The sequence below is a fragment of the Littorina saxatilis genome, linkage group LG15, assembly GCF_037325665.1.
Source record: "Littorina saxatilis isolate snail1 linkage group LG15, US_GU_Lsax_2.0, whole genome shotgun sequence".
NCBI classification, from domain to species: Eukaryota; Metazoa; Mollusca; class Gastropoda; order Littorinimorpha; family Littorinidae; genus Littorina; species Littorina saxatilis.
In genome coordinates this window covers 44,067,972-44,094,858 of record NC_090259.1, presented here as the reverse complement: position 1 = coordinate 44,094,858, position 26,887 = coordinate 44,067,972, and the positions used below count along the sequence as shown (strand labels likewise).

General features: G+C 44.7%; 1 protein-coding gene across 2 annotated transcripts in view; it reads right to left on the bottom strand.

Moving 5' to 3' along the window:
- LOC138949421 (zinc finger protein 729-like) overlaps nucleotides 1-18,423 on the bottom strand; it is a 33,782-nt gene extending 15,359 nt beyond the window's left edge. For both annotated transcript variants that reach the window (XM_070321246.1, XM_070321247.1), the window contains exons 1-3: nucleotides 18,275-18,423; nucleotides 12,508-12,765; nucleotides 9,740-9,886 (exon numbers count right to left, since the gene is read on the bottom strand). The gene's annotated coding sequence lies outside the window, so the exon portion shown is untranslated. The remainder of the gene's footprint in view (nucleotides 1-9,739; nucleotides 9,887-12,507; nucleotides 12,766-18,274) is intronic.
- Nucleotides 18,424-26,887: the final 8,464 nt, after the last annotated feature.

Here is a 26,887-nt window from a genome sequence, read left to right as displayed (position 1 = left end):
TTTTACTTTTTTTGTTTTGGAGACCAACTTTTGTTAATATAAAGAAGGAATCAAAGAAGGAAAGAACAAGTCGCGTAAGGCGAAAATACAACATTTAGTCAAGTAGCTGTCGAACTCACAGAATGAAACTGAACGCAATGCAATGCAGCAAGACCGCATACTCGTAGCATCGTCAGTCACCCGCTCACGGCAAAGACAGTGAAATTGACAAGAAGAGCCGGGTAGCAGTTGCGCTCAGAAGGATAGCACGCTTTTCTGTACCTCTCTTTGTTTTAACTTTCTGAGCGTGTTTTTAATCCAAACATATCATATCTATATGTTTTTGGAATCAGGAACCGACAAGGAATAAGATGAAAGTGTTTTTAAATTGATTTCGAAAATTTAATTTTCATATTAATTTTTATATATTTAATTTTCAGAGCGTGTTTTTAATCCAAATATAACATATTTATATGTTTTTTGAATCAGCAAATGATGGAGAATAAGATGAATGTAAATTTGGATCGTTTTTAAAAAAAAATATTTTTTTTACAATTTTCAGATTTTTAATGACCAAAGTCATTAATTAATTTTTAAGCCACCAAGCTGAAATGCAATACCGAAGTCCGGGCTTCATCGACGATTACTTGAGCAAAATTTCAACCAATTTGGTTGAAAAATGAGGGCGTGACAGTGCCGCCTCAACTTTCACGAAAAGCCGGATATGACGTCATCAAAGACATTTATCAAAAAAATGAAAAAAACGTATGGGGATATCATACCCAGGAACTCTCATGTCAAATTTCATAAAGATCGGTCCAGTAGTTTAGTCTGAATCGCTCTACACACACACACAGACAGACACACACACACACACGCACATACACCACGACCCTCGTCTCGATTCCCCCCTCTACGTTAAAACATTTAGTCAAAACTTGACTAAATGTAAAAAGAAGAAAAAATTGACAGTTAATGTTTTTCACAAGTGTGTTCTTTCTTTATTTGGTGTTGAACGTCGTTTTCAACCATTCAAGGTTATATCGCGACTGGGAAAGGGGGGAGATGGGAGAGGGGAAAGGGGGGAGATGGGATAGAGCCACTTGTTAATTGTTTCTTGTTCACAAAAGCACTAATCAAAAATTTGCTCCAGGGGCTTGCAACGTAGTACAATATATGACCTTACTGGGAGAATGCAAGTTTCCAGTACAAAGGACTTAACATTTCTTACATACTGCTTGACTAAAAATCTTTACAAACATTGACTATATTCTATACAAGAAACACTTAACAAGGGTAAAAGGAGAAACAGAACCGTTAGTCGCCTCTTACGACATGCTGGGTAGCATCGGGTAAATTCTTTCTCGTCCCAACCAATATGGGACTCCCCCTAACCCGCGGGGGGTCACGAGTGTGTTAATAGTGTGAGAAAGTTACAAGCGCGAGCATGACACGCACGATATAACGGGTAGCAATGGAAGATCGTCTACATACAAGAGATTTACACGAAGAGAGACTACATTGTATCTGCAGAATATGTGGCTGTAGAGCGAGAAAACGGTACGACGACCCTTGCAAAGCAATAAAGAGCAGAAACTACATTCAAGAAATTAACCAGTGCTATGGACAGAAAAATAAAGAAGATCAAGATCTGAAGCACTCCAAAACAGTGTGTAAAAGCTGCTTCACACTTTGCATGCACAGGCAGATGACATCAGCGAAAGGTTCGACACTAAATGAACTGTACTCCCAAATCTACAGAGTTGTATCTCCAAGCAACCCTACAGGACTGTTAACACCTTGCAAAGCATCGCTATAAACATCAACGGCTACATCAGTACATGACATTCTTTCGGCTCAACTTCCCCAGCAAAATTATTCCCAAACTTCACATCTTGGAGTGTCACTGTATTGACTTCATGAGGAATTGGGGCTTTGGTCTTGCTTTGCACGGCGAACAGGGAGGAGAAGAAACACACGCCACAGTAAACATTTTAAAAAGCAGAACATACGGACTGCAAATGGAGGAGGCAAAGCTCAGCTGGGGAGCATAGGGTAAATTCTTCCCCCTAACTTTCTGTTTCTGTTTCTGTATGTTACACTGCACTTGTAGAACAAGTCATCCAGATGTCTGGCATTCATGATGCAGCAGAGCGGGGGGTGCACAGCTAGTTCTTTATCGTCGTCTGGCTACTGCCAGCGCCGACTTGAAGCTCTCGGTCGATGCCGAGGTTACAGTTACTTCATCTAATTTGTTCCAGGCCACTACAGTCTTTGGAAAAAACGAATGTCTGTATTGCTCAGTGTTACAGCGTGGCACAATGAAGCATCTGCTATTGTTCCTGATGTAGTTGTCTACTGGGTTCGAGGTGCTAAAATCTCTGGAAGATTAGATTGACGTGGACGAATGAGGCGTCCTGGTTTTTGAGGGATCAGGAACTTGTCAGGCGGGATTGCCGGCACCAGCCCCTCAACCCCTTTGTAGAAGGAGGTTAATCAATCAATCAATCAATGAGTCTTATATCGCGCATATTCTGTGGGTACAGTTCTAGGCGCTCTGCAGTGATGCCGTGTGAGATGAAATTTTATACGGCCAGTAGATTGCAGCCATTTTGGCCTATTATTCCAAGTCACACGGGTATAGGTAGACAATTATTAACTGTGCCTAGGCAATTTTGCCAGGAAAGACCCTTTTGTCAATCGTGGGATCTTTAACGTGCACACCCAATGTAGTGTACACGGGGGGAGGTTCGGACACCGAAGAGAGTCTGCACACAAAGTTGACTCTGTGAAATAAATTTCCGCCGAACCTGGGATCGAACTCACGCTGACAGCGGCCAACTGAATACAAATCCAGCGCACTACCAACTGAGCTATATCCCCGCCCCTAGGTTAGGCGCAGGTGTTCACGACGTTCCTGGAGGGTTGGTAATTGAAGCTTGTGTAGGAGCCCAGTGATGAAGCCAGGAGTCGTGGTTCTGTAGTCACCAGAGATGAAGCGGGATGCGTTCCGCTGTATGCGCTCCAATCTCTCGACGTCCTGCTTAAGGTATGGGTCCCAGATGGTGGCACCATACTCAAGAAGAGGGCGGATGAGGGCAAGGTAGGCGTTGTGCCTGCAGTTTGATGGGCAGTGGCGCAGGTTGCGGCGGAGGAATCCGAGGGTGCTGTTTGCTTTTTTAGTGATGTAGTTGATGTGGGTGGACCACTTTAGGTCGTTAGAGAACTGGATGCCAAGGTAGGGGTTCGTGGGTACACTATTGAGGATGGTGCTGTCTAGGGAATAGAGGTAGGAGGTAGGGGTTTACCGTGCTAGAGTCATGACGTAGCATTTTGTAGCGTTGAAGCGCATGCCCCATCTCTCTGCCCAGGATTCAAGGCTCTTCAGGTCTTCCTGGAGGGCGATGTGGTCGCTGAAGTCAACGATCTCCCTGTAGAGGAGGCAGTCATCTGCGAAGAGGCGCACTTGGGACTTGACTGCATCCGGGAGGTCGTTGATGTGGCAAAGGAAGAGAAGAGGCCCTAACACGGTGCCTTGCGGGACTCCAGAGTCGACAGTGGTTGGGGCGGAGGTCGAGCCTTCCACAACTACCTGCATGGTACGTTGGGTGAGGAAGGTCTGGAGCCAGGCGAGGATGGAGCCGGAGATTCCGTAGCTGTTGCATTTGTGGAGGAGACGATCATGGGGTACCGTATCGAAGGCTTTTGAAAAATCCAAGATGGCCATGTCGACTTGGCGCCCCCGGTCGTATGGGGATAGCAGGTCTTCTGTTGTCAGGAGCTGGGTCTCTGTGGAATACCCGGATCGGAAGCCATGATTTAGATTTGTCAGAATGTTGTTGGTTTCAAGGTGGGATAGGATGTGGCGGCTAATGTGCTCCAGCATCTTACAGGGGACAGAAGTGAGTGAAATGGGGCGGTAGTTGGCTGGGCAGTGACGGTCGCCTTGCTTGAACGCGCACGCGACGTTGGCACTGAGCCAATCTTGTGGGAGACGCCCAGAATCTAATGAGAGCTGGTAGATGACGGACAGGGATGGTGCTATGTCGTGGGCTAGGGTCTTAAGGACGATGTTGGGAATGTTGTCGGGACCAGAGGCTTTGTTGGGTTTGATGTTTTAAAGGAGTTTGGCGACGCCGGCTGTGGTGATACTGATGGGCTGTATGGTGGCAGATGGGGGTAGAAGATTTGGCAGCGTGCAGCTGGTACTCTTGGTGAAGACAGACTTGAACTGTTTCAAAAGAAGGTCAGCTTTGGTCTGGCTATCACTGTGGAGTCTACCGTCTTCTTTTAGCGGGGCCACACCTGTTGAGTCTTGCTTTTTCGCCTTGATGAAACGCCAGAAGGGTTTGGAGTTGTTCTGGTCTAGTCCCTCTTGGATGGTGCCATTGATGTACTGCCACTCGGCACGCCGGAGCTCTCGTCTGCAGTATTTCTGGTAGTTCCTGTAGGGGGACCAGCTCTTCGTAGCCCTTGCACGCTTTAGCAGTTTCTTCTTGCGCTTGAGCATCCTCCTGATGGAAGCGTTGAGCCAAGGCAAGTTCTGGGGTCACCGCAGTGTGAAGGACGGGATGTTTTTCTCCATGGAGCTAACGAGGAGGCTCTTGAACGTTTCCCAGAGGGTGTTGACGTCCTTGACTGCCTTGTATTCCTCTTCAACTGTGCTGGCTGCATCGTCCATGTCCTTCTTCATGTTGTCCCAGTTGGCCTTCTTGAACTTGTAGCGCTTGCGCGCTTTCTGCGGGGTAACCTGGGGCCTGGTGTTGAAGTCTGACACTACGATGTCATGGTCTGAGATGCCAGGGGCGCTTACAGAGGACTTTACAAGGGAGGGGTTGGAGGTGAAGACCAAGTCTAGGATGTTGGGGCCACGGGTGGGGGTGTGTTGGATTTGGGTGAGGAGGGAGGAGGAGGTGATGTCGATCAACGACTGCTGTATGGCGTTATCTCTGCCGGATGAGGAGGCGGTGTGGGTGGACCAAACGATGTTGGGGCAGTTGAAATCACCTGCTAGGATGACTTCTCGTTGGAGCTTTCCGTTGTTGGTGAGCTTGTCAATCGACCTTTGAAGCTCGGTTAGGTCGTGCTGGTTCCGGTCAGGCATGTAGAACGCTCCCACATGGAGGTCCTTCCGGTCCTTCAGCTTGACTCTGACCCACTCGATCTCGCAGTCGGTGACGAACTCTGGCTGTTCGACAGAAGTAAGAGACTTGTGTACGAGGATGAAGACGCCGCCCCCTCGAGTGGTTCGGTCGTTCCGGTACATGTCGTAGTAGTCTGGAAAAACTTCTGCCGACTTGATGTGGTCTTGTGATGGGGACTTTCCTGGTTGGATGCCTCGCAGCCAGGACTCCGTACCGCAGACGATGTCGGGCTTGACGTAGTGGAGGGACGCTGCTAGCTCCTGCTTCTTGGAGTCGGCGCTCTGGCAGTTGACGGTCATGACTCTTAGGTTGGATTTTGGCGGAAGGTCAAAGACGGAGGAGCTTTCAGATCTGGTGCTTCTCTGGTGGGGTGGGGGTACTGAGGGGTGGGTGGAGGGTGAAGTACTACGTGAAGAACTTGAGGTCTTCGGGCTGCTGGCTCTGGGTGGAGAAAAGGGGTCTATGGGTGAAGATGTACTAATAGTCTGGCTAAGGTTCTGGAGAGGGTAGTAGTAGTTGGAACAGTCGAGTTCATAGCTTCTGAAGGTGAAGCTGTCGCAGTTGCAGCTGTTGCATCTAGGGCAGTTCCAGACTGCTGTTGAGCGGTCAAGGTCAGTCCGCAAAGCTCCCACATCCGCACAGGAGAAGTGGTACCAGATGTTGCAGGCATCACAGCAAACACAGTTCCAGGACACCTCATGGTCACACAAGCCGCAGATGTAGACAGTCGGTGGGCCGGGGTTGAGGTGAACGTCTCCAGATAATAGGATAGTAAGAAGAGTTGTGGATGGGTTTTGGTCACAACGGGAGAGTATAGTTTGTAGCGGTCTTTGGCTTACGGCGAACACAGCTTCTATGGAGGATGGGTTGAGTGTCCATGGTAGTGGAGGATGGGTGGAGGTGCTGGAAGAGGTGGGGGGTAGTAGCGTCCAAGTACTGACGGTGGAGGGAGGCTGGAGTCTATGGTAGAGCAGGGTGAACAAAAGGGGGAGAACAATTCCCCACTGCATGGCTGCAAAAACAGCACATGAAGGCTGGACAACTGAAGACAAAGTGGTGTATTAGGGCTGGTGCCTGGCAGGTATTGTTTAGCACATAGTAGTTAGTGGGCCACACATGGCAAAAATATGTTTATATATTAATACCCTTATCACAGATTATGCACTCGAGTCAGCTTCTCTGGCACAAGTTACACAGAACTACATCACTGGCTGAGAAAAAGACGGCGCATAGGCATAATCCAAACTAGAAAGTCACGATGATCCAAGGGAGATAATCCAAGTATGAACTACACAGTAGCACAGTTCGCAGGGTAATCCAAGAATAAGTTTAATGAAAGAGACCGTAATCCAATTAAACCCGCTGGGGGAATGAAATTAAGGTAAGGAAACCCCATTCATTTCTCGCAAATGTGCGTATTTTTGTGTTCGCGTTACACACTAGAATACAAACCGATTTGCACAAAACCTGCACGGCACATACTTGAATTATCAAGGAATGCAGGGTGCAAATTTTGTTATGATATTTGCAGAAACAATTACATAACATCAGATTTTTAGGATCAAGTGTTGTGGCGCCGTTAATGGTCTGAGTCGAGTTACACACATGTGATCAAAACTATTCTTCCGATTGTCACCACATTTGGCTGAAGTGTCAAAAAATGACACCTCTGCGTTTTGTTCCTCCAGCTTTTTGACTAATGCACAAACATAGTGCTTTTAGTTATGCGCTATAGAAATCTCCTTAATAAATAAACATGTTGTTTTTGACCAGTCCAAACAAGTACCAAATAGAAAGACCGTAACAAAAATGATGACTTTGTTCAGAATTCGTATTCAGATTTTGTTTGTTTGCTTAACGCCCAGCCGACCACCAAGGGCCATATCAGGGCGGTGCTGCTTCGACATATAACGTGCGCCACACACAAGACAGAAGTCGAAGCACAGGCTTCATGTCTCACCCAGTCACATTATTCTGACACCATACCAACCAGTCCTAGCACTAACCCATAATGCCAGACGCCAGGCGGAGCAGCCATTACATTGCCAATTTTAAAGTCTTAGGTATGACCCGGCCGGGGTTCGAACCCACGACCTCCCGATCACGGGGCGGACGCCTTACCACTAGGCCAACCGTGCCGGTTATCGTATTCAGAGGAACAAAATGTAAAACAATACATGAACAAACACCGTGCCAAATTTTATGACAATCTGTTGAATACTTTTGAAAATATCCATGTAACCTCAATGCATGGTACGAAAAACGTGATTTTGAGAAAAGCGCGCTTGAAGTTGAACGTAAGTTATTGGTGGTGTATTTTTAGTGATAGATAGCTTGGCCCAGTAGCTCAGTTGGTAGAGCACTGGACTTGTGATTGGAAAGTCGCAGGTTCGAATTCGGGCCGGGATAGACATGGGTCAACTTTATTTGCCGACCCAGAGACGGAAGCCATGTCTCACCCCCGTGTCATCACAATGGCACATAAGAGACCTTGGTCATTCTGCCATAAGTGCAGGTGGCTGAATACACATCAACACGCAGACACCTGGGTAACGCGACTGCGTTGCTGCTAGCTTTCCACTGGGAGCAAGCAATCAGAATTTCCCAGCAATGGAACAATAAAGTAATGAAATTGAAAATGAAAAAGAAAATCGTCATCGCTCAACACTGTGACGTGTCTCTGATCCTTATCACTTTGTTATCAACTTGCTCAAAACTAGCAACAGCAACTGTTTGTGTTTGTTATTTTCTTCTTTTGATTTGTTGAAGTTTTCGTATTGCGAGGACTGGCAGCATGTAGATTCCCGAGAAATATGTGTTGTCTTCTGAGAGCAAACAGGAATCTGTAAACTTGACGCCAGGAACACTTTTTAGACCTACTCATACCGAACCACTGTAATCGTAGCACAACAAGTTTTCAGATCTAAAACCGTACAAGATATGCACATGGCATATTTAGATTCAGCCTGCAAATGTACTATATAAAACAAATTCTGTTTTGTAAGTGTTGGCTTCATACCCTCTTACACATCAGCCAATCAAAAACAAGTTTACCCACTTTCGGGCGACAGCAGACGAACACAAGCAGCGTATGTAGATCTACATTTTCAATCAATCAATCAATCAATCAATGAGTCTTATATCGCGCATATTCCGTGGGTACAGTTCTAGGCGCTCTGCAGTGATGCCGTGTGAGATGAAATTTTATACGGCCAGTAGATTGCAGCCATTTCGGCGCATATTTACCTTTCACGGCCTATTATTCCAAGTCACACGGGTATAGGTAGACAATTATTAACTGTGCCTAAGCAATTTTGCCAGGAAAAAACCTTTTGTCAATCGTGGGATCTTTAACGTGCACACCCAATGTAGTGTACACGGGGGGAGGTTCGGACACCGAAGAGAGTCTGCACACAAAGTTGACTCTGTGAAATAAATTTCCGCCGAACCTGGGATCGAACTCACGCTGACAGCGGCCAACTGAATACAAATCCAGCGCGCTACCAACTGAGCTATATCCCCGGTTTTAAATGAAAGTTATGGTGATTTGAAAATAACGAATATATAATGAGGCCAGAAATGATTCCAAAGCAATCAGTACAACCACAACAAGTTTTTAAAAAATGCCTTTTTTGCCAACAATTCACATTTTGGTTATGCTCAACTGAAAGAACATAGATCAAAGTGTTTCATAGTGTCAAAACCCCAAAACACACCTATCAACAATTTTTGGTTAATTTCCATGGGGTTTCCTTACCTTAATAAATGTATACTGCATATAGGTAGGTATAACCAACTGACTTTAGTGTATTTTTAGGATTGTGAACAACTCTGTATGATGGCTTTCCCGATCTAACGAATAAAAGAACCCATTGTTATTCAGCGAATTAAGACAATTTCCAAATTACAGTGGTTTTATTGTTTGTAAAATCACTTGATGAGCATTGTTGCAAAAAAAATCCGAACATCTTTTAATAACATGAGATTGCATAACAATTTGATTGAAAAATAGACAGTGACTAAGTTCGCTCAAAATGACTCTGGACTCTGAGGTTAGTGTGTTTCATCTGCATTTTTGGAGTCTTTCGCACATCTGGTGCTACTCTGGTGCTAATGTAAGTGATGGTAACAGTAACAAATGAACCACCAAGAAATCTTGTTTTCAGCAGGGCGCACTCTTTTTTTCAAGTCTTGATGATCCTGAATATTTTTTGAAGAACAAATACTCAATAAGAAAAGGCTACGAATTCTTCATAATTGCGGTGCTCCTTGAGGCCGATGTCTGCTCTTTAATCAAAAACAACACAAAAGAGACATTCAAACTGCCTAACTGCACAAGGGGAAAGCGTGTTATTTTGTGCCCCTGTTTTGGGGACTTCTGATTTTTCACAAGAGTTATCTTTTCTTAGCTTGGTTATATCTAATGTCGGTTCATATAGCAAGTATTTTGAACAATTTACCATTGAGACATCCAGGTCGCCTAAATCGCTGCATTTTTAAAAACTCCTCTCATCATAAAGACCCACTTTTCTGAGACTTTCCCTGTTGTTAGATTCCCTCTCTGTTAAGACCTACATGGCTTATATTCGACAAAGATATAAATAGAGGTACAGTACCACTGTCCTGGTCTCTTGTCTCCTGTTTCAGCCAGGTATCACTGTGAGTGCTGACTGCACCTTGTCCTTTCAATGGCTGCACTGTATCAAATGTTTCTCCTGGTTCCTGTTTTGGGCAATGGCATTCTGCTTGCTGATTCAACATACCTGAAAGCAGAAGCAGGCAATTTCAAAAGCAACACTCAATAGTCTAAACTGTGTCAAGTCCCCAACACACCACCCCAGCTGGCAACCACAATATATCGTCAGCCAGACTTGTTTGTCTACTAACCCCTCCAAACCCGTCCTTCTAAAGGTGTGAAGTGCTTTCCTCTTCTCTTCGAGCTAGACCCCCTGCCAGGCTTCCTCTTCACCAAGTGTCTGGACAAGCTCCTGCCGTCTATCACAGATATCATCAACATCTCCCTGGCCACAGGCGTCGTTCCCGACTGCTTCAAGTCTGCCGTTGTTCGCCCACTCATCAAGAAGCCCGGCCTTGACGTCAACGAGTTGAACTACCGCCCTGTGTCCAACCTGCCCTTTCTCTCCAAGCTACTGGATCGTATCATCCTGGAGCAGTTGAGCGCCCACCTGTCTCGGAATTCGCTGATGCCAGTGTACCAGTCAGCGTACCGCCCTCACCACAGCACCGAGACGGCGCTCCTGCGATTCACCACGGACCTCCTGAACGCAACAGATAGCGGTCTCGTCTCTGCCCTTGTGCTGCTGAACCTTTCCACGGCCTTTGCCACGATCGACCACCAGCTACTCGTCGATCGCCTCAGTTCAACGTTCGGCATTCACGACACCGCCCTCTCTTGGTTCCGGAACTACCCCCAGAACCGCTCTCAGTCTGTCACCACTGATTCGTTCTCTTCTCAGCCTGTCCCTGCCCGCTTCGGCGTCCCACAAGGGTCTGTCCTCGGCCCTGTCCTTTTCACCCTGTACACCCAACCCCTCTCCCTGGTCATCGAACGCCACGGCTTGAACTACAACTCCTTTGCCGATGACACGCAGCTCCAGAGCAGCACCAAGCCGGAGGACGTTGACCATCTCCTGGGATCCATCTCCAGTTGTTTCACCGACATCAAGAACTGGATGACTGAGAACAAGTTGAAGCTGAACAGTGAGAACACGGAGGCCCTTCTCGTTGGAACACGACAGAAGATTGCTTCCCTCACTGTGACCGACCTCCACCTGGATGACGCGACTGTTCCATTCTCCCCTGCTGTCAAGAGCCTTGGCGTCTTTCTCGACTCCACTCTCTCCATGCAGACACACATCTCCTTCATCATCAAGACCTGCTTTTTCCACCTGCGACGCATCGCCTCCATCCGTCGCTACCTCACCCACGACGCCAGTGTGAAGCTGGTTGTCTCCCTCATCTTCAGTCGTCTTGACTACTGCAACTGCCTTCTGACTGCCCTCCCCGCCTCATCCATTCATGGCCTACAACGAGTCCAGAACGCTGCTGCCAGGCTGACGTTAAGGAAGACGAAGCGAGACCACATCACCCCCCTACTTCGCTCCTTGCACTGGCTCCCTGTCAACACCCGAATCTCCTACAAACTGGTCTACAAGTGTCTCAACGACTCTGCTCCCGAGTACCTTCAATCCTCCCTGGACCTGTACACCCAGCCCTCCGACCGTCCCCTTCGTTCTGCTGCTGACCCACTCCGCCTCCACATCCCTCGCTCGAAACTCGCATCTGCTGGTCAGCGTGCATTTCCCTCCGCGGGCCCCTCCGTCTGGAACTCCCTGCCGCTTGACGCGTTCAAGAGTAGGTTGAAGACTCAGTTCTTCCCGTAGCTGGCTGCGACTTTCATGTTCGACGTGATGTGTTGTGCCCCAAAAGACATTCTTGTGCTGTGCTCTGTGAGGTGTTTTCTTTGTGCTTAATATTATTTTGGACCTAGCTATTGATGTTTGTTTGTTTGTTTGCTTAACACCCAGCCGACCACGAAGGGACATATCAGGGCGGTGCTGCTTTGACATATAACGTGCGCCACACACAAGACAGAAGTCGCAGCACAGGCTTCATGTCTAACACACTCACATTATTCTGACAGGCGGAGCAGCCACTAGATTGCCAATTTTAAAGTCTTAGGTATGACCCGGCCGGGGTTCGAACCCACGACCTCCCGATCACGGGGCGGACACCTTACCACTAGGCCAACCGTGCCGGTAGCTATTGATGTGTACATTGTTGTTAAACTGTTGTTTGTTGTATGTTTATCAGGGTTTGCTAGTGTGTGATAGGGTTCGTGTCCGTCTGTAGATGTTAGTTTCTCTGTTAGTCCTGTGTTGACAACTTTTCGACAAGCGCTTAGAACTGTACCCACGGAATACACGGTATATAAGCTTCATATTGATTGATTGATTGATTGGTTCATGGGCAGAAACTCCTACGTTCACTCATGTTTTTGCACAAGTGGGTATTTACTTGTATGACCGTTTTTACCCTGCTATTTTGAGCGGAAGCACACTGGGTATTTTCGTATTTCTTTAACCCACCGAACTCTGACAATGACATGGATCACAGGATCTTTTCCATGCGTACTTGGTCTTGTGCTTGCGTGTGGAGGATAAGGCACTAGCAGGTCTGCACATAAGTTGACCTGGGAGATCGGAAAAATCTCCACCCTTAACACACCAGGCGGTAGCGTCCAGGATTGAAGTGCTTTCAAGACTGGTCGTCACCAATAATGTCCTTTGACCACCACCACTCCCCCAAAACATCCCCTTCCTCCCTATTAGGTGTTTCATTCACCTGAACTTATGAACCTTACCATAGGGGCGTGTTTCAGTGATGTGCCAACACTCTTCTGCGACATCAATCTCTATCTTGACATCTGAGAGAAGAGCTGAGTCTCCTTCCTCCATGCTGCTGGGAGAAGTCATGGTTCCTGACAGTTCAAGGTGCTGACTGTTCACTCTTCAAGGTGTTGGGCGATCATAGCAGCTCACTGATCAAGGTGTTGGCCGATCATAGCAGCTCACTCTCCAAGGTGTTGTAGGTTCATGGATGATCAGCGTTCAAATCATTGCTGTGAGAACAACAAAGTTCAGCAGTTTAAAGAAGCAGAGAAAAGATTTCTCTTTCGCTCAAACACACACACACACACACACACACACACACACACACACACACACACACACACAGACACACACACAGGCACACTAAAGCGTTTGGACACAGTAGAAAGCTTGCTAAAAGTAAAATCATGCATCGCAAAATGCAGGGTTCAAATCTCACACCAACAGCAATGGACCGGTCCCATCATCGAGTGACCAACTTTGAAAAACACCAAACTGGCAACAGGGGTTACGTTAGCATTCAATCAATTTTAAGACTACTGATCTAAACTGTTTGCCAAAACCGCACACCACACAGATTTTCTTATTAGTGCCGGAATAAAATAGGTCTGTCCAACTTATCGCCAAACAATACAAACTTCATGGGACCTATTTTGATGCTACTTTTAGTCAATTTGGATACTAATTGCATTCGGTTGATTGCCTAGCTGTCTTTCGATACAATTAATGATTATTCCCCCTCCCCTCTGCTACTAACTTCCCATCTGAAAAGTAGAAAGGTTAAAATGTATTCTGCATTATTTCCCTAGCAACCACAGGTTCTTCACACAGCAACCAGCCACAAGCTCATGGGTAGATATATCAGAGTTTGTGGGGACAATACTTTCCAATGATTGAAAAGTTAATAAAAGTTGACAAAGTATACCTCTCTGGTACAGATAACAAATAGGTACATGTATTGCAGTTTTAAATCTATGTTCTAAGACCTGTAATTCTCTGATTTTTTTTAACATTTAAATCAAGTTTTCACTAAATGTTTGAACATAGACAATTGTGACAAGGATGGTGGTGTATGTGACTGTGTGTGTGCATGTATAAAGCCGTTCAGAAAAAAAACCAATGGACCGATTTTCATGAAACTATACAATGTACATGAGTTGTTCTTCAGTATGGTGACAGAAAGGGGGAAAAGTGATCAAAATTCAAATCTCTAGTTTTGTTTTTGAAATATAGCTTTTCATAAAGCAGAAATACTGTAGTATCTGATGGACATAAGAAAACATCACTGGTTCACGTGGTTCTTACATAATCTAACTTTTAAAGCTGGTTCTTGTGTGTATGTTTGTATGATGATGATAGGACCCGAAACGGCTGCACGGAATAAGACAGGAATTGCAGAGAATGTTCTTTGCCACTCGAGTCGTGTCATAGGGTACTTTTGGAATAGCAAATTTGACAGGATTCTTTACAAAACGGCGGAAAACATTATATACCCTGTGAGCTATCGAGAATCATCCCCGTCTGGGCTGTCAAAACATGGTCTTGTTAAAAGACGTTTTCAAATGGTTAACGGGGAGATACATTCGAAGCACATTTAGCGAAGTTATGTTGCCAAATCATCAAAGATCAACATTTTACTACACGGATCGATGCACACAGTCGAAATAGATATGACTTTCACACGACCGAAGACTACTTATGAGCAGACTAGCAGACGACAAGATCTAAATATTTAGATCAGTGAGAGCAATCCGTTGAAGAACAGTTACTCCGCTTATTCGTCTTCAGTAAGCTTATTTCCCCTGCCATAAGTTTCCTTGCAGATCTGCAGTCGCGTAGTGAAATGAACTAGTGTCATCGGAAGATTCTTCTCAGTCAATGATCGAAGCACAGCAAATTCTATGCTGACAAAAGTCACTTTAGGAAAACACGACCATTGACTTCCTTTATAAACCCAAAGGTAACAATATCGACAAGAATGTACGCATTTGACGTTAAATGAAACATTCATAGACAGTTTCCAACTCACCATATCTGCCAAAGAGCCTTAATTCGTGAAAAACAATGATTTTAATCAGACAGGTATTTGAAACAACCTCTTGGTAACCTGCGTTTCTCCTTCCGAGTCGACGTGGCGGCGCCACATTTGTTTGTTTATGGCTGTTTATCACGAAACAACACAGTTGAAATGTGTGTGTAAAGTATCATAAATGTGTGGCATGTAATCTCCGAATCAGTTCGTTATCTGCGTTTCGATGGTAATTCAGTCAGAGTGGAGTTACTTTGAATCGAAGGCGAGGGTAACCTGCGTTGCATGTGGGACGGCGTGAACAAATTTGATTGCAATATTTTATACAGGAAGTAACTTTCAATGATTCTGGCTCAGTCTTGTAGATCTGTTATGCAGTGTTTTGGTAGTGTATCTGCTTTTCTACTATGAAGATCATTTGGAGTGATACGCTGATCGATATGGGGTACCCTATGTGGGACATCAGCCGTATGCAGATTACGCCTCAGAACACTCTCGCATTTCACAAAGACAACAATAATTAATTTGCAACATTTCAAGAACTGCATCAGTTTTATTAGATACTATTTCAACAAAAACAGCACAAACACGACTTTTATCAACAACACAGAACGGGAGGTAAGTCTTCAAAGACGCATCAAGTGTGCGTTCCCGTTTTTGGACGCCATTTTTGCTAGCATTTTCACAGTAAATCTTAATATTTCCATATCTATTGAAAGATTTTGGTATTTTCTTTGATTGTGCTGATTCTCCTATCTCTCTGGCATGTACTGGGTGCTTTGTGACCAGTTTCTCCCCTAGACTGTATTGAAAAATGCGTCCGTGTGAGCTGACCCCCACTTGGGACCAGTAGCAAAGAACAACTCACATGTAAACAATATCTCCCAAGTTATGTTATATGAAGTCTTATATCGCGCGCGTCTCTCCAGACTCGGGCTCAAGGCGTAGGGATTTATTTATGCCGTGTGAGATGGAATTTTTTACACAATACACCACGCATTCACATCGACCATCAGATCGCAGCCATTTGGGCGCATATCCTACTTTTTATGGGCCTATTATTCCAAGTCACACGGGTAATTTGGTGGACATTTTTTTTATCTATGCCTATACACTTTTGCCAGGAAAGACCCTTTTTGTCAATCGAGGGATCTTTAATGTGCACACCCCAATGTAGTGTACCCAAAGGGACCTTGGTTTTTCGTCTCATCAGAAAGACTAGCACTTGAACCCACCACTTAGGTTAGGAAAGGGGGGAGAAAATTGCTAACGCCCTGACCCAGGGTCGAACTCGCAACCATTCGCTTCCGAGCGCAAGTGCGTTACCACTCGGCCACCCAGTCCAAGTGATACCCCTAGATGTTTTTGATAAACCAAAGGACATCATTTACACAACAGAGTTGCCTCCCTTGATTGAAAATGGCAGTTTTAATGTTTCTGTTCTTAAAACCCATGTAAAAAAACACGGAAATCATTCATACAGTTCATTTTGTGACTTCAAAAGTCTTAAATGACTTGTTAATTATGCTTACAGGGGCAGGTTCTGCAAAATTAGAGGCTTAATTGCTACTAAATCATGAGCTATGTATAAGGCAGGTCTCACGGTAACTTCACGGTCCATCTCACATTTCCATGGAATTGCTTGACAAAATTTTTCCATGAACTCTGCACGGCCCTTTTACAGCAGGCAAAAAATCTGGGAAATAATGTCTGTCGCAAATTGAATGATAGCACAGTTTATCGATGACACTCTTGTAAAGTCAATTTTTATTTCAACAAATCTTAGTGTTTTCTGTCTCCTTTTTAACATACAAACCACCACAAATAACCAAAAATACGTAAACGAACATAGTTTTTTTTTTAAATATTAGTAAACAATATATTAGCCAACAAACGCTTTTGCTATGTCAGCCATGCAATACTGTAAAACCTGCCATTATCTTAAAGATATAGTCTAAGCCGTCATTTTGGAGAGTTTTCCGGCAATTTGGACCTTCTTCTTCTTCTGCGTTCGTGGGCTGAAGCTCCCACGTACACTCGTGTTTTGCACGAGTGGAATTTTACGTGTATGACCGTTTTTACCCCGCCATTTAGGCAGCCATACGCCGCTTTCGGGGGAAGCATGCTGGGTATTTTTGTACTTCTATAACCCACCGAACTCTGACATGGATTACAGGATCTTTGCGTGTACACACTGGGGGGTTCGGACACTGAGGAGGGAGTCTGCACACAAAGTTGACTCTGAGAAATAAATCTCTCGCCGAACGTGGGGACAAACTCACGCTGACAGCGGCCAACTGGATACAAATCCAGCGCGCTACCGACTGAGCTACATCCCCGCCCCTGGACCTTCAAAAACTCAAGGGACATTCACTGACACTATACTGTAATTTAGAAACACCTGCAATAATTTGCTCAAAACAGCTCTGAAACTAGGCCAAATAATTAAATAATTTTTTTCAGTGAGTGGTTTGCATCACCTTCTCCTTGCAGGAGTTGAGACTTCTGGTCTTCATCATTATCTATTTAGTTTTCATAAATACCCATTCGTCAACATAGATCAAGACCATTGGATTAAAGAAGTCAATTGTACAGTCTAGCTTAGGCATGCAAAGTGCATGCCATACAGCGCTAAGACGCTTCCCACAACAGAAACAGACCTTTCTAAAAATCAAAAGAAACTAGCAGCTATAGGGAGGACGTCAGACGGCTTTGCTTATCGGCAAAAGCTATACGCGCTCAGAGTGTATACAGGATGGATAAGTCTGTATACACTGCGGCAATGAAAAGCTCTGTTACAAATCTGTAACCAATGAAATGCCCCCTAACAAGTCGTTAGGAAGTAGCCAATGAAAAATCAGTCTGACGTATGGACTTCCGCTATCTCTTTTTCGGAGTGTTGAGGGTTGGCAAATAGTGTACATTCACATTGTATACAAACGTTTCTAGGTCGATACACACTCCAAGTGTGTTCCAAACTCTGACAATAAACTGCCATTAAGCATCAGTTTCGTGTGTGTGTTTGATCCCAGCATACTTTGATACCATGAATCGAAAGTGAAGCGTACCTTCGCAAAATGGCGTCGAATGACGCTCCGAGTGTTGATGCGGTTCAGTGTCGAAAATGCAATCTACGTCACAGCAAAGGCCATGCAGCATCAGATTGTTTTCGTTTCTTTAAACTCTTATAACTCTTATAATCAACTGCTCTGCGTTCCATTCGCAAAGTGGTGTCGAATGGCAAATTCGCTTCGCGACCGGAAGTTAAAGACTGAGTGTATACAGTGGTCAGGTCCTCTATATACACTCCGAGTGCGTATAGCCAGTGCGTTGTTTATCGCACACAAACTCAATACTGACTATTCCCCTCCCATCCAATGTGCTGTTGATCGTACTGTGAACCATGTATTCATTCCCCTCTTGGATTCTAATTTGTGATCAGAAATGGTATTTTGACTTTCAACACAAAATATTTTTTTTCTTATTCATGGGAATGGGACGTAACCGCTTGCTGCGATTTCGAATACATCGAATTTTGGGTAAAATTGATCGAATTACATCACAAATCTGCTTCAACTGCAAGATCTTGACAAGAATCTCTCACTCAAGAACCGCTTGAACTTGGCGGAGAAACATTCTGATTCAGTCTAACGCCTTCCCGATAGCTGCACGTAATGAAACCACAACGCTAAAGTTCACTTGAAGATTACCTGTTTCAAATCCACTGAGATTCGGCGTGTGACCTCTACTTATAACACCGACTGTAAAAGAAGTCATTGGTAGCTTGAGTACACAGTGATAGCACAAATAATTCACTTGCTCTTCATGTCAGCGTATAGCGTTTGCTCACGTGACAAATGGCAACAGTAGCCAAACAGAGTGATTTCCCTTACGTCTTTTTGCCTGAACTGCAAAAAAAAAAAGGATAGGCGCCAGAAAAGTACAATCAAACCCTGCTCAGCCGGCAATGCTTTAAAACTGAGAGCTGTGAGGTCACGAAATGATCGTGGATCAGACGAGATTAAAAGATATGCTAATTCGAAAACACAAACTAATATTGATGTTAACATCAAATTTAAAAAGAAAAGTCCACCCAATATAGTAATTAGTGTACGCTGACAACCAACCGTAGCTCTCTATTTTACAAGATCCGAGCACATGTACCCTTCAACCCCGACCTGCATGGAAAGAGAGAGAGAGAGAGAGAGAGAGAGAGAGAGAGAGAGAGAGAGAGAGAGAGAGAGAGAGAGAGAGAGAGAGGGGCCGGGTGAGAGAGAGAGTTTGTCATTTACACAGACCTGCCGCAAACTCTTGTGAAACCTCAAATTCCCATTAGAGAGCATCTGCAGTGACACTTTTCAGTGCAGACGATGTTTAATGACTGATTTTGTGACCACTACACTGGGTGGAAAGCAGAAATGTGTACCAGGACTGACAAAAAAGAGGGAACTGTTCCATGTTTGTGATTATTTGTTTCAGCGTAGCAATCTTTAGCTTGGCGTAGCAGTTGGCAGCTCTGTGAATGCATAGACATGTAGCAGGTTGAAAAAATAACGTCATTAGATACTTTGGTGACCTGTTCATGTGACTATCACAGTGGACACACAAACAAACACAATGACAGACAAGTCTTTCTCTCCATCCAATCCAAAAATACTACACAACATCAGCAGCCACTGGCATGGCGATCTTTATTCCTTTCTCTACCTTCCCACATCCACTTTGCCTATACCGGACTGGGTGGCCACATATTGACCGACATGCAGTTTGTTGTTTACTTCATCTTGTGTTGTTATGTGGGGTCCACTAACAAAATAAAACATGTCTACTCTCTTCCGTGTCTGGCAAAGTTCTCTTTCAAACTGAAGCATGGACAAGCACAATCAAAATGTAACAAGGAACACAGAGAGCTTTCACACATCCTATCAGAATCTTGGTAACCACACAAATAAAGCGACCAGAAGATCTCATTCATAAATCAGACAACCCGTGTGGGGGTGGGGGGAGAGGGGGGATATAGACAACAACCTTAGAGCTGTCTGACATGCTTCGCTCATCCACCCGTATCAAAGGAAATCACACCCACTTGACATTTCCCCACTATACCCACTTAAAAAAACAGACTGACTGTACATTGCATCAAAATCATTATTTTTACAAGGATTAAAGTCGCTTGTTCATTTCAATGCTTGCTATTCTCTCAGGTGCCAGGAGATTGGTTCCGTATAAATCTCGCTTACTCCATTACACATGTATGCATTTAGAGTGGTTATTTGATGTACATTGCATAATGCAAATAACACTGAAGCATCTTCTCTCTCAAATGACAATTACATTGCAGAAATCTAGCACATTTGTACATGCTCACACAAATCATTCAATTAAATCAATTCAGCACCACACGCTGAGCACATAAGGTTTTTCTCGCATGTCTCAGTATGTAACTTTGCACAAGACAAGTCTAAATAGATTATTGAGTTTTTAACATCATGGACTTCAGCAAAGGATGCTGAATTACTTGCACTTTCTTTCTTTATTTGGTGTTTAACGTCGTTTTCAACCACGAAGGTTATATCGCGACGAGGGAAAGGGGGGAGATGGGATAGGGGAAAGGGGGGAGATGGGATAGAGCCACTTGTTAAGTGTTTCTTGTTCACAAAAGCACTAATCAAAAAATTGCTCCAGGGGCTTGCAACGTAGTACAATATATGACCTTACTGGGAGAATGCAAGTTTCCAGTACAAAGGACTAAACATTTCTTACATACTGCTTGACTAAAATCTTTACAAACATTGACTATATTCTATACAAGAACCACTTAACAAGGGTAATAAGTGAAGAATTTTATGGGTGAAAAAAGGAAAGAAAAAGGACTTTGGGGAGGCAGAAATAGAGAAGAAACAAGAAAAAGATCCTAATTAGGTTCACGGCATCGAGAGTGATGCGACCTTCTCTCAGAAGTTAGTAGAGAAGGCTCCCCCATCCACCACCCGGGGGACGCGCCTCTACGCCAATTAGGGGGCGCGATTACTTGCACTGTATGCAGCAGTTTTGTAAGTATATTTCAACATCTTTCTTTCTTTATTTGGTGTTTAACGTCGTTTTCAACCACGAAGGTAATATCGCGACGGAGAAAGGGGGGAGATGGGATAGAGCCACTTGTCAATTGTTTCTTGTTCACAAAAGCACTAATAAAAAAATTGCTCCAGGGGCTTGCAACGTAGTACAATGTATTATTACCTTACTGGGAGAATGCAAGTTTCCAGTACAAAGGACTTAACATTTCTTACATACTGCTTGACTAAAATCTTTTTAAAAAAAAGTGACTATATTCTATACAAGAAACACTAAACAAGGGTAAAAAGAGAAACAGAATCCGTTAGTCGCCTCTTACGACATGCTGGGGAGCATCGGGTAAATTCTTCTCCCTAACCCGCGGGGGGTGTATATTTCAACAACTATGTTCCACTTATATTCAGTAACGCTAAGAGTAGTACATCATTATAATTGTAAAAAGGTAAGTGAATTACTTTGTACATGCAGGCCACTGGATTCGGCACACTGGGCATTGTTCCAGTAAAAAGTGGTGCCACTTGCGAGCATGTGACAATGACAATTCTTTTTCTTTTTCTTTTCTTTATTTGGTGTTTAACGTCGTTTTCAACCACGAAGGTTATATCGCGACGGGGAAAGGGGGAGATGGGATAGAGCCCCTTGAATGACAATTCTTTATAACAAGGGTAAAAGAGTAAGCAGTGATCTGCATTTTAAAATCTCGCCCTCGCCCTAAAGGCAAAAATACCGGAATACACAAGTAAAGAAAACAACTGTTTATATGTGTATGGATGACCTCAAGTAAGAACACAATTTACATATAATGACATATCATATACTATACATTGCATAGAACAAGAAAAATGTGAGTTCATTTGATATGAGTCAAGTATTATATACTAGCTAGATTGCATTGACGCAACAAAGCTTAAAACACCATGCCCATAGACATACACTCTGACGCAACTAAGCTTAAAACACCATGCCCATAGACATATACTCTGACGCAACTAAGCTTAAAACACCATGCCCATAGACATACACTCTGACGCAACTAAGCTTAAAACACCATGCCCATATACATACACTCTGACGCAACTAAGCTTAAAACACCATGCCCATATACATACACTCTGACGCAACTAAGCTTAAAACACCATGCCCATAGACATACACTCTGACGCAACCAAGCTTAAAACACCATGCCCATAGACATACACTCTGACGCAACTAAGCTTAAAACACCATGCCCATAGACATACAGACTGCATTCAAAATAATCATTAAACAAAAGAAGAAGAAAGTAATATGTCCGTGCACAAGCAAGAAGACAGATGCCCATCACGAATTAGTGGCCGCCAGTTTCTGTGTATTTTGTGAAAACTTGACTGTGACATGATTACATGATTAGACAAGAGAGATACATTTTGTTACACTCCTAGGGCATTATGCTAATGGAGAAGGCGAGAAACCCTGGAAGTGAATATCTACTTTAGTAGTGGGAACTCCCAAAGTTCACTTCCCAGCTGTTCACTATGCATGAGCTGATTTGAACATGGGAGTAGTGACTTCGAGAGTACAAAAGTCAAGGTCGGGGGAATTGGACCAGGGGGAAGTTTGAGTGCACTGCAGCTGTGTTAAAGCTGTTGTTGTTTTCATCTGGTGAAACGAAAGGGTAGGTTCAAAGCTGTGATTATTGTCTTGGAATTAAATGACTGTCTTTCTTTCTTTATTTGGTGTTTAACGTCGTTTTTAACCATTCAAGGTTATATCGCGACGGAGGGAAGGGGGGAGATGGGATAGAGCCACTTGTCAATTGTTTCTTGTTCACAAAAGCACTAATCAAAAATTTGCTCCAGGGGTTTGCAACGTAGTACAATATATTACCTTACTGGGAGAATGCAAGTTTCCAGTACAAAGGACTTAACATTTCTTACATACTGCTTGACTAAAATCTTTACAAAAATTGACTATATTTTATACAAGAAACACTTAACAAGGGTAAAAGGAGAAACAGAATCCGTTAGTCGCCTCTTACGACAGGGGTGAGTTTTGGCGCTCGCCCGCGGCGACTTCAAATCGCGTTGGGCGAGTTCGAAATTTCTCTGAAATCGCCCGCCGGGCGGGTTCAAATTTTGCTGAAGTACAAAGTCGTTAGGCAACGTAGTCAATCGGAACGGCCGGCGAACAAATATCTTTGTGGGCGATCTCAAAATCTGTCACTTCTCTACTGCCCACTCACCCCCCCCCCTTCCCCCACTTTGAGGACTCAGGACTACCATCAATCAATGTCAGACACATTGGCTAGACAGCTACCCCCCTCCGCCTCACTTGACCGTGTCATCACCCCTCCAGTGCCACGAGCCGCTGGCGATTGCATCAGCAGTCAAAATAGTTAAACCCCCCCCTCCGTCCCCCCTCTTTGCGCTATTCACTTCACCCCCTCTCTGATCTTATCCTGCGCTCACCAATCCTTCAGAGACTTTCACATGTTGTAAAACAGTTTCCTCTCAGATAAAAACTCGGTCATTGACCCCGAGTAAGAAGGTCAGTGTCTCGACAGGCAGCTGTGTTCAGATTGCAAGTAACGGTCATTGACCCAGGTCTCAAGGCCAACCAGCTTTTACAATGCATCTGCCTTTGATCTGACCGCCCATCCAGAGCAAACATATTCCCCCTAGCCCTCTGTATTTTTCCTTTGATGTGCCTGCTATGTACTACTGATCCGGTTTCTGGGAAATGTATATAATTATGTCATTGACTGCAGGGATACTCATTGAGACCGTTTTCCCAAATATGTTAACACCAGCTTTGCTGACCAACTTAGTACAAGTAGTGACAGTACTACTGCTGTCAATTATTTCCCTTCAACTAAGGAAGTATGTGAAGATAAGTGTGAACTGCTCTCGCGCCGGGAGGCTGCGTTGACTAGTCTCTCCCTTGTTTGTGCTGTTTTCGTCGATATTTGTGACTTTCTTGGACGGATTTTTGTACGAGTGTGTTCGTCATGATGTGGGCCATCTTTTGGTCAGTGTTCCTCACTATGCTGCCTCCACGTTTCCAGCAAATTTGGACATTTACCGTCGTCGCTCTGGTCAGTAACTTGCTTTGCCAGTCGACTTTTCGCCACCAAACCAAGCCTCCATTTTCTCCTGTTATTTCTCCCCACGGGTTTCCCAGGCGCAGCGTGTCACAACTCCGCCAGGCTCACGGTTTTCACGCAGATCCACGCGCCGTGCACGACAATTTTCCAGAAATTGAACCTGTGAAGTTGTCGACACCCTACACACGCGAACAGCTTCTATCTGCACAATCTGCTAAGCTTGACCCTGAGTTAACCTCGCGATTACGTGAATTACGGATCGGCGTACATCTTCCTAAAAAGCGTGGCTGCCGAGGGGGAAGAAAAAAGCAAAGGAAAATCCTGGTGCTGACGTCATCAGGAAAACACACAGAAGAAGAGCACAAAAAAGAAAGTAGACGTCATACTGTCCTACCTCTTTCCGCCCCAGCTCTCAATCGTACTGACGACATCCATGCTCCTTTCCTCCCTCACTCGTCTTACCATACGCGCCATTCAACTGTAAATCACGGCAATCTTGTCCGTGTGCCTTGCAACATAAAGCAATCTGAAAATCTTTCTGTCTGTGTTTTTAACGCTCAGTCAGCAGCAAATAAAGAGACCAGCGCCCCAATCAACGCTTTTATAATGGACAACGACACGGATATCTTTTGCATTACTGAATCGTGGCTCCCCCATAAAGGAGCTAACGCTAAGATCAAGGACTTAACACCCCCCGGCTACAAAACGCTGCCTTACTCTCGGGAAGGGCGCGTAGGAGGTGGGATTGCAATTATCATCAAGGAATCCCTTCTCCCTAACATCAAACCAAAAACAGACTTCAACTTCCCCCACCCGTCTTTTGAGCTCGTTGAGCTGACTCTTGTCCTTCCATCTGACACCCTTCACCTCTTCGTCATCTACCGCCCCCCACCTAGCCGTAAGAACAAGCTCACACATATGCAGTTTAAAAACGAGTTCCCGGATTTTCTGGAGTACTGCAATGGGCTTAGGGGCAAATTGCTCATCGTCGGTGACGTCAACGTCTGGTTCGATGATGCGCGCCATCCCCTCACTGAGGATATGTGGGATATTCTCAACGTATTCAAACTCTCCCAAACCATCACCGTTCCAACACAGCGCAACGGACACACCTTGGATTGGGTTGTTTGCCGAGATGATGAATCGATCATCAAGTCTTTGACTATGGATTACACTCTACCCTCGGATCACTACTGTGCTGTACTGGACTTATTTCTCCCTAAACCTGAACATCGCCCTACCTTCGTCATGAGAAGGAATATCGCCGCTGTTGATGTTGCCGCCCTGACAGAGGACATGCTGGCCTCCATCAACTCTTCCGTCCATCCCGCCGCTCATCAACTCGACCAGTACCTCAAAGATGCTCTAGATTCGCATGCCCCGCCAAGACGTCGCAAGGTGTCGTCGCGGTCTTCATGTGAATGGTATAGCGCTGTCGCTGATGAGCTGCGGCCACTGAAGCAGGAGCGACGCAGAGCTGAACGCCGCATGCTGCGACCGTCGAGCACGTACATCGACACAGAGATTTTTAACAGAGCTAAACACCAGGTTAATCGCTTTGTTGAAGCTGCCAAAACTGCATATAACTCAGCCCAGGTACTCGCAGCTAAGACTATGAAGCAGCTGTATTCTGTCACAAATAGTCTGCTTGGTAAAGAGAAAAACTGTCCTCTCCCGACCATATACACTCCAAGTCGTCTACCCTGTGAATTTTCCGATTACTTTAGAATTAAAGTACAGACAATACGAGAAGAACTTGACTCTCAGCTAACCTCTACCACCAGCAAATTCACAGAGAAAAAATTCTCAGGAACATCTTTCTCGGGTTTTCACTATGTGTCAGAATGTTTTGTCAGAGAAAAAATTGCTGAATCCAACCGTAAGACATGTGAGCTTGACCCATTGCCCTCGTGCATTCTCAACCAGTGTATTGATGCGCTAGTTCCATGCATTACCGGTATCGTCAATGACTCGCTGGCCACCGGGATCTTCCCATCTGTATACAAATCGGCGGTAGTCCGCCCTCTGCTTAAAAAACCTTCCCTAGACCCTAACTGCCTAAAAAACTTCAGACCCGTCTCAAATCTTCCTTTTTTCTCGAAATTACTTGAAAAGATAGTTCTCTCTCAGATCATTGGGCACCTCACCCAGAACAAGCTCCTCGACCCCCATCAGTCCGCGTATAGGGCTGGCCACTCAACAGAAACCGCTCTCATCAAAGTTGCAAATGACCTTCTCTTAGCTCTCGATCAAAAGCATGTGTCTGTCCTTTCTCTATTAGATCTCTCGGCAGCATTTGACACTATTGACCATTCCGTTCTCCTGACAAGACTTCACAATTCTTTTGGTATTTGCCACACTGCCTTAGCTTGGTTTAAGTCCTACCTCACAGACCGCTCTCAGATAGTCTCCATTGACGGCTTCCAATCTGCTCCATCCCCGTTGACTTTCGGTGTCCCCCAAGGATCTGTACTTGGCCCGGTGCTATTCATCATGTACACGAAACCAATATCTAATGTCATCTCTCGCCACTCTGTTTCCTATGAAAGCTTTGCTGATGACACTCAGTTACAAAAATCTGGCCCTATTACTGACCTCCCCAACACAATCGAGACAACTAAGAACTGCATCTCTGACTTGAAATTGTGGATGACCGAAAATAAATTGAAACTTAATGACGACAAGACCGAGATCATGCTAGTTGTACCCCCTTCTCTTAAAAAAGAACCATCCCTTCCTGCCCAAATCTCTATAGCTGGAACTGATATTCAGTTGGCTTCTCAAGTACGAAACCTCGGTGTCATCTTCGACGAAACTCTCTGCTTCAAACAACAAGTCTCCACTGTCTGTAGAAATGCCTACTATGAACTGAGAAAAATTAGCTCCATCCGCCACTGCCTTTCTTCCGATGCTACAAAAACCCTCATTTGCTCTCTCGTTCTTTCAAGGCTAGATTACGGAAACGCCCTTCTTTCTGGTTCATTTGACTATCTCATTGAAAAACTGCAGAAAGTACAGAACAACTCCGCTAGATTAATCACAAAGACCCCTAAAAGACACCACATCACACCTGTTTTGAGATCCCTTCACTGGCTGCCTGTAAGAAGTCGTATTCAATACAAAATTGCATGCATTTGTTTCTCTTTCTTTCATGGTACAGGACCTG